This window comes from Octopus sinensis, linkage group LG23 (assembly GCF_006345805.1).
Source record: "Octopus sinensis linkage group LG23, ASM634580v1, whole genome shotgun sequence".
NCBI lineage: Eukaryota > Metazoa > Mollusca > Cephalopoda > Octopoda > Octopodidae > Octopus > Octopus sinensis.
Genome location: NC_043019.1, coordinates 20,064,249 through 20,072,343, shown reverse-complemented (window position 1 = coordinate 20,072,343; position 8,095 = coordinate 20,064,249).

The window sequence follows — 8,095 nt, the reverse complement described above, 5'->3', positions numbered from 1 at the left end:
TATGTATACATATGTATCAATATCTATTTTAAATAATAATAAAAGTTGTCTTAAATCTCTGTCTTTTGTTATTATCTTGATCACGTTTTGTTTATCTTATGCCTTTATAGCTTTCTTCTTTACTTTTTTTAATATGAGAATTTGTTTTATACTAAAGGTTACAAGTTTAATTCTTGATATACAGAGATATTCTACAGTATAGGTAATGTGTTTTATAATCTATGAATTGTACATATAAAAATTTTACAATATACATAGGTGCAGGAGTGGTTGTGTGGTAAGTAGCTTGCTAACCAACCACATGGTTCTGGGTTCAGTTCCACTGCGTGGCATCTTGGGCAAGTGTCTTCTACTATAGCCCCGGGCCGACCAATGCCTTGTGAGTGGATTTGGTAGACGGAAACTGAAAGAAGCCTGTCGTATATATGTATATATATATATATATGTATGTATGTATATATATGTGTGTGTGTGTGTGTTTCTATGTCTGTGTTTGTCCCCCTAGCATTGCTTGACAACCGATGGTGGTGTGTTTACGTCCCCGTCACTTAGCAGTTCGGCAAAAGAGACCGATAGAATAAGTACTGGGCTTACAAAGAATAAGTCCCGGGGTCGATTTGCTCGACTAAAGGCGGTGCTCCAGCATGGCTGCAGTCAAATGACTGAAACAAGTAAAAAGAAAAAAGAAAGATACTAGGTATAGATAAGAATTCTACAATATAGTTAATCTCTTCTCCATATTTACAATTTGTCTATGTACAGGAAATCTATTCTACAGCTCACCTGTGACAGACCAGCGTCCCGTCCAGGTGGGGAACCTATACGCCAAGGAAACCGGGAAACCAGCCCTTATGAGCCAGGCGTGGTTCAAGAAAGAACAAACAACAAAACAAACAAACTGTGAGGTACACCCATCCCCTCATATCACATCTACCTTTAGCATCTTCCAGTTTTTCTCCACCCAGGCCTTTCTTGTTTCATGCACATTGGTGCAGGATTGATGGACTGACACTTGTCACAATTTCCAACTACATTCTGAACACTCACCCTGGCCAAAACAATGTCCTGTCGATCCCCATGTTGTGCATCCTCCTCAGTTTTGGGCCCTCTAGCCAACAAACTGCAACCATTCTGCTTTGAATGTCTCCTGTCATTTCCAACCAGTGCTTCATTAGTCTGGGTAGAACATCTGCCGTATTCTTTTCTGACGGCACGAAGACCGAGTGCAGCTTCAGACTCAACTCAGCAGCTAGGTCCCTTAGAATTCCCAGGTGTCACTTAATCACTTTTTCATGCTTATTTGCAATATTTTGACACGGTCAGTTTTGTAGGCAGTTTTGTGACTTCAGCGATCTCTTTGATAAATACAATTGTATCATCAACCAGCTAACATATACTTACCAAAAAGACAATAATACAAAAAGTATACATATACATACACACATATATATACATATATACATATACATCTCTCTATATATACATATATATACATATATATAATATATATATATATATATATATATATATATATATATATATATAATATATATATATATATATATACACACACATATACATATATATATATATACACACAGCCTTTCCCTTGGATAACACTGGTGGCATGGAGAGCGGAGGCCGGTATGCATGGGCGACTGCTGGTCTTCCGTAAACAACCTTGCCCAGACTTGTGACTAGGAAGGTAACTTTCTAGGTGCAAGCCCATGGTCAGTGCCATGACCAAAGGGGATCCCAGGCCATACACATATATATATATATATATATATATATATATATATATTATATATACACATATATGCATATATATATATATATATATACACATACTAGCAGAGATACCCGGCGTTGCCTGTGTCACATGCAATTGAAGAATTAGACTTTTCTGTTATATTTTCTGTAATGAACTGGAATACCTATGTTTCGAATTTCATCAAAATTGCAGACGAGGGTTCTTTCCCTCTTTACACACCCTAAAAAAATTGTAATCATGCCACATGTATCCCATACTACTGATTTTTATGCGCATATTCCAAAATTCCAGTCTAATAGAACCCGTTAAAAGGATTTTGCTCTTGAAAAATGGAGGTCATGGAGCTCTAAAATGTGAGAGTTAACGCCCCTATTGGGGGTGGGCGTTTTAATGTCAACCAGAGAAGTTGAATTGTTGAGAATCTTTTTAACTTGAGTCTTATGTCTATTGTTTGAATTTCTTTGAAATAGGAAATATATGTTCACTGGGTTTGTAAAAGAGAGCAAAGCTACTGGAAACCAAAACACGAATGATCACAATAAGCAGTCAGTTACCCTACCTTAGTCTTTACTACTCCCAATGTAGGATTCCTTACCATCCAGGTGACAGGCACAGCCATAAGATGCATTACGAATCTATAGCAATTGGAAGGGCATGACCCAACTCAAATAAACATTAACAACTGTGTGACGTGAGGGCTAAGGAGAAATGAAAGTGTCACCTCTGGAGTTTGAAAATGACCGCTATACTGATACATAACTGGACAGAATAAATTTACAATCTATAAATGTCTTTGAATAACCGGTCACTCATCTGGGAAGGCCTTGAAATCAATGTTACCATCTGGGGACTATGTGTGACCCAGTGATGATAAAAAGACTGAAAGGAGGTTTGCAATCAAATAACTTTACTCAACACTTTGCAACTGAATCAGTGGAGGCAAAGATGCCTCTCATTTACTTGACAATTTATGTACCACATTGCAGAAATCACAATCTAAGTGTATGTCAAAGCAAACTCTTACACTGTTGTACCATTGAATTACAAATAATGCTCATCTTTTATGCTCGGGTGACCATACAACTGTATTCGTCTTTGCTTAGATAAAATGAGTAAATTGTGGGTGTTAAATCCCTATGAAGGGGCCTTTCTAACTTGTAAGAAGATGAAATTTTATAAATATTACTTCATTTGTGTCTAATATCTATGGTTAAAATTTCATCAACAGCAAAAATATATGAATTGTCATAGGGGTTATGGCTGTCATGCATAGAATATAATTTCCAAATTTTGTAAAAATCCATTCAGTACTTTTGACCTAGTTTTGGATCATAAAAGAACTGACTAAAATTTGGGAGTTAAGGCCCCCGTTAGGGTGTCTTAGAATCATCATGTGAAGTGGAAACTTTAAGAATACTTCTTGATGTGTGTCAATTACCCATGGTTGAAATTTCATCAACATCGAAAATTTATGAATTTTCATGGGGGTTCTGCTCCCTTTAAGCCATCTGAGATTCAAACCAAACATATTGCATTATACACGCCCTTATGCATTGAATCTAAGTTTCAAATATAAGGATCCATTCAATAATTTTGGTCCATGAAATTGTATGAAACACACAGCATTACCCTTCTCCCTAGGTTTGGATTTGGTGTTCCAAATATTATTATGATCGGTGAGCAGTTTTCGAATGTATAAGTAACACACGAACACACATAAAGACATTGACTTTGATATAATAGATATGAATATGCACATATACATACATATATATATGTGTGTGTGTGCATGTGTATTATACACACAAACACAAAGATAAATTGATTGATACAACTGAGTGGGCAAACAAAAATATGAGACAGCCTAGAGCCTAGTTCATCTCTGTTGACTACCTGTCCCCTTCTCATGACTAATATTGCACACTTATCTATGCCAAATTCCGTGTCTATATCTTTGCTGAAGAGTCTTACAGTCTGCATTAAGGAATCTGTCTCTTTTTCATTCTTACTAAAAAGCTTCAGATCATCCATGGAGAGCAAATGCTTAATTTTTTCCTTACTATTTGAAAATTCATGAACTGCTCTTGGAGGACTGTTGCTGAACAATTTGACAAACTTGTTGATATGACTGGTGTGTCCTGGAGCTCCTACAAATAAATTTTGAACAAAGAATTGCAAATGAAAAGTGTTGCAGCAAAATTTGTGCTTCACTTGGTAATGGAAGATCAAAAGCAGTCACGACTGAATGCATATCATGAACTGAAAGAAATGTTGGAAGTTGATCTGGACCTTTTTCTGAAAGTCATCACATATTACTAAAATTCTCTTCCATTTATTAGAAAATTCCCTTCATCAATTTTATTATTATTGTCTTCCATAACCTTTTAAAATTTTGACTTTGTTTTTCCTATAACATTTATATACATATACAGGCCCCGATGGATTCCTAGCAATCCTCTGAAGGAAATGCAAAAGGGCTCTAGAAAGAACACTACGGATTCTCTCTCAGAGCTTCCTTGCAACTGGGAGACTCCCCAAAAAGCTAAAGGAAGGCATAATATGTCGGGTGGTAAAAATTATAGAGCTGTTTCTCTAACCTCCTATGTCAACAAAATCATAGAACACATTATCAGGAGGAAACTGATTGCTTTCCTTGAAGATATTGCAGCTGGTGCTGCAGTTATAACCCAGAAACGAAGCAGCAATTAAGGTCAAAGGAAGCATTCAATGTCACTAAAGACCCCCAAAAAGCACGTAAAGGGAAGTCCAGTGTCAAGATGAAGCTGATTTGTTTCATCGATGCGAAAAGAATTGTCCACACAATATTTCTTCTTCCTGGTCAAATTGTTAACCAGACATTTTGCTTGGTAGTTCTGAAATGTTTGTGAGACACGGCAAGAGATAGGCGCAGGAGTGGCTGTGTGGTAAGTAGCTTGTCTACCAACTGCATGGTTCCGGGTTCAGTCCCACTGTGTGGCACCTTGGGTAAGGGTCTTCTACTATAGCCTCGAGCCGACCAAGGCCTTGTGAGTGGATTTGGTAGACAGAAACTGAAAGAAGCCCGTCGTATATATGTATATATATATATGTGTGTGTGTGTGTGTTTGTGTGTTTGTGTGTGTCTGTGTTTGTCCCCTAGCATTGCTTGACAACCGATGCTGGTGTGTTTATGTCACCGTTACTTAGCGGTTCGGCAAAAGAGACCGATAGAATAAGTACTGGGCTTACAAAAGAATAAGTCCCGGGGTCGAGTTGCTCAATTAAAGGCGGTGCTCCAGCATGGCCGCAGTCAAATGACTGAAACAAGTAAAAGAGTAAAGAGTAAGAGTAAGACAAAAATGCCCCGATTAGTGGCCAAGTGGAGAGTGGTGGTTTCATTATGACAATGCACTTTTGCACACTGCCTTGAGTGTGAGACAGCTTTTGACCAAAAATGGCATGAACCCTGTTTACTTACCCTCCCTATTCACCTGATTTTGCTCCCTGCAACTCCTTTTTGTTACCCCAAATGAAACAAGTCCTTAACAGAAAACGTTTTGCAGATGCGGAAGAGATGAAGAAAACAATAGCAGAGGCATTAAAAAAGCATCACTTCACGAGAGTTCCAGGACGGCTTCAAACAGTGGAAAACGCATCTGGACCGATACACTGCATCAAACTAAGAATACTTTGAAGGTGGTAAAAGTGTAAACATATAAAACTAAGTGAATAAAATGATATTGCAAAATTCTTGTTCCTTTTGAGTACCCCCTCAAGTATATCATCATCATCATCATCGTTTAACGTCTGTTTTCCATGCTAGCACGGGTTGGATGGTTTGACCGGGGTCTGGGAAGCCAGAAGGCTGCACCAGGCTCCATTCTGATCTGGCAGTGTTTCTACAGCTGAATGCCCTTCTTAACACCAACCACTCCGTGAGTGTAGTGGGTGCTTTTTACATGCCACCGGCTCAGGTGCCAGGGGAGGCTGGCAACGGCCATGATCAGTTGGTGCTTTTTACGTGCCACCAGCATGGAAGCCAGTCAAGGTGGCGCTGGCATTGGCCACATTTGGATGGTTCTCTTACGTGCCACCGGCACTGGTATCACAACTACAATTTCCATTGATTTTTGATGTTGATGTACTTGACTCAATAGGTCTCCTCAAGCACAGGGTTGAAACGGTGTTTCTTTTCTTGCCATCTGCACACGAGTCAGTCCAGCGGCAATGGCAACGGCCGGGTGCTAGTCATAGGATTTGGTTCAATTTCGATTATATATATATATATATTACTTCTTACTAATAATAATTACTTATAACCATAGTAATTGTATTTAACTATTAACATAGTCAATTCCACCACTATGACTATAATAATTCATGTTTGAAAATTATTTAGATACTAATAATGTTTACAATATTTAGATATAAAAATATTTTTTAGTGAATCTATTAATTATGTATTTTAAAGAATAATGAATGCATATTAATCTTGTTTTTCCATATACTAACCTTATATAATTTAATCTATCCTAATCCACAATATTAAATCATACTAATCTTTTCCTATATTACAACCTATTTGCTATTTACAACCTTTGTTGTTTAATTTAATAATTTTCTTGTTGATATCAAACTCTATATTTTGTAAACTCTGTTTCTATAAATATACTCTTTTACTTGTTTCAGTCATTTGACTGCGGCCATGCTGGAGCACCGCCTTTAGTCGAGCAACTCGACCCAGGGACTTATTCTTTGTAAGCCCAGTACTTATTCTATCGGTCTCTTTTGCCGAACCGCTAAGTGACGGGGACGTAAACACACCAGCATCGGTTGTCAAGCAATGCTAGGGGGACAAACACAGACACACATACACATATATATATATACATATATACGACAGGCTTCTTTCAGTTTCCGTCTACCAAATCCACTCACAAGGCATTGGTCGGCCCGGGGCTATAGCAGAGGACACTTGCCCAAGATGCCACGCAGTGGGACTGAACCCGGAACCATGTGGTTGGTTAGCAAGCTACTTACCACACAGCCACTCCTGCGCCTATGAATTTCTTCTTTTTATACCAAAACTATCCAATAATTATTTCCTGAAATCTTGATGGATCTTCCTTCTCATCTTGGAAGACTGTTTCATTGATTAATCTTGATTTTGTTCTCATTGTCTTCCATACTTTCTATGAATTAAAAAAAAAAATTATATCATCAAATTTCTAATTTTATAATTAAATATAATTCATATTTTCTTGTTGATATTAATCCATATACTTCATAAATATTGTCTCTAATTACTTTTATTTAGTTTTAGTTTGTTGCTGTTGATATTATTATTACTGTTATTGTCATTGTTATTATTATTATTATTGAGTGAGAGAGCAGTGCATGCCATCAAAGTGACAGTGGGGTAAAATATATGAAGCCCAGTATACCCATCATAACTACCCGTCTGATAAGGGTACACCAGGCACATGCATCACAACCATATGTGCGGGACATGGTGATCTCATATCAAGATAAACAGCACATGACCTTGCAGGTGGGGCCCAGTTAGAATTTTCTTCAGGTTGAGTAGCCCATCCCGCTCAAAAGGTCCTTGAATAAGGGTTGTTTAAGGATGTTGAAAGAACCACCCATGTTTCCAGAGGTGAATTATTCAAACGCCAAAGAATCCCTCTCAACACATGTCTATGATGCTCCCCCACTACTTCTGCTCGTGATCAGAGATGCACATATCGTCAGCCACTAAGGGACATGCTCAACTGGTTAAGGTCAAACAACTGACAAGCAAATCTGTGGTATTGAGCAGAATATTTGCTGTAGCCCATCTTTTATACCAAGACAAAACAATGTACATGATAACACTTCCAATCAGTTAAGATCAGAAGCCATGAGAGCCACTGCCTGGTACTGCATCAGGGCATTTATTATTATTATTATTATTATTATTATATGTTTGACTTTTGCTTTACATTTGTACAAGTTGGCTCCAAGTCTCACCCAGAGACCTCAAGAGACAACAAGTTGGAAGTTCATGTTGGTGTTATGCCTCGGGTGCCATATATTTGGTTTTGTACTTAATGTTGTACTAGTGAATGTCTAAAAAAAACATATGAAAATTGTTTGTTTTAATACTTGAGATTACATAGAAAGTATTTTGCGTAGGATATGAGCAGTTCCCATGAGCACTATCTTTTGAATTTCTGCCACTTTTGGGTTTCCTGGTATCTGAGTTAGGTAGCAATCAGCCCATTTTGCTATCATTCCCAGGGCACCTATGACAACAGGTATTGTTTTAGTCTCAGGTTCCACATTTTGCCGATTTCTATT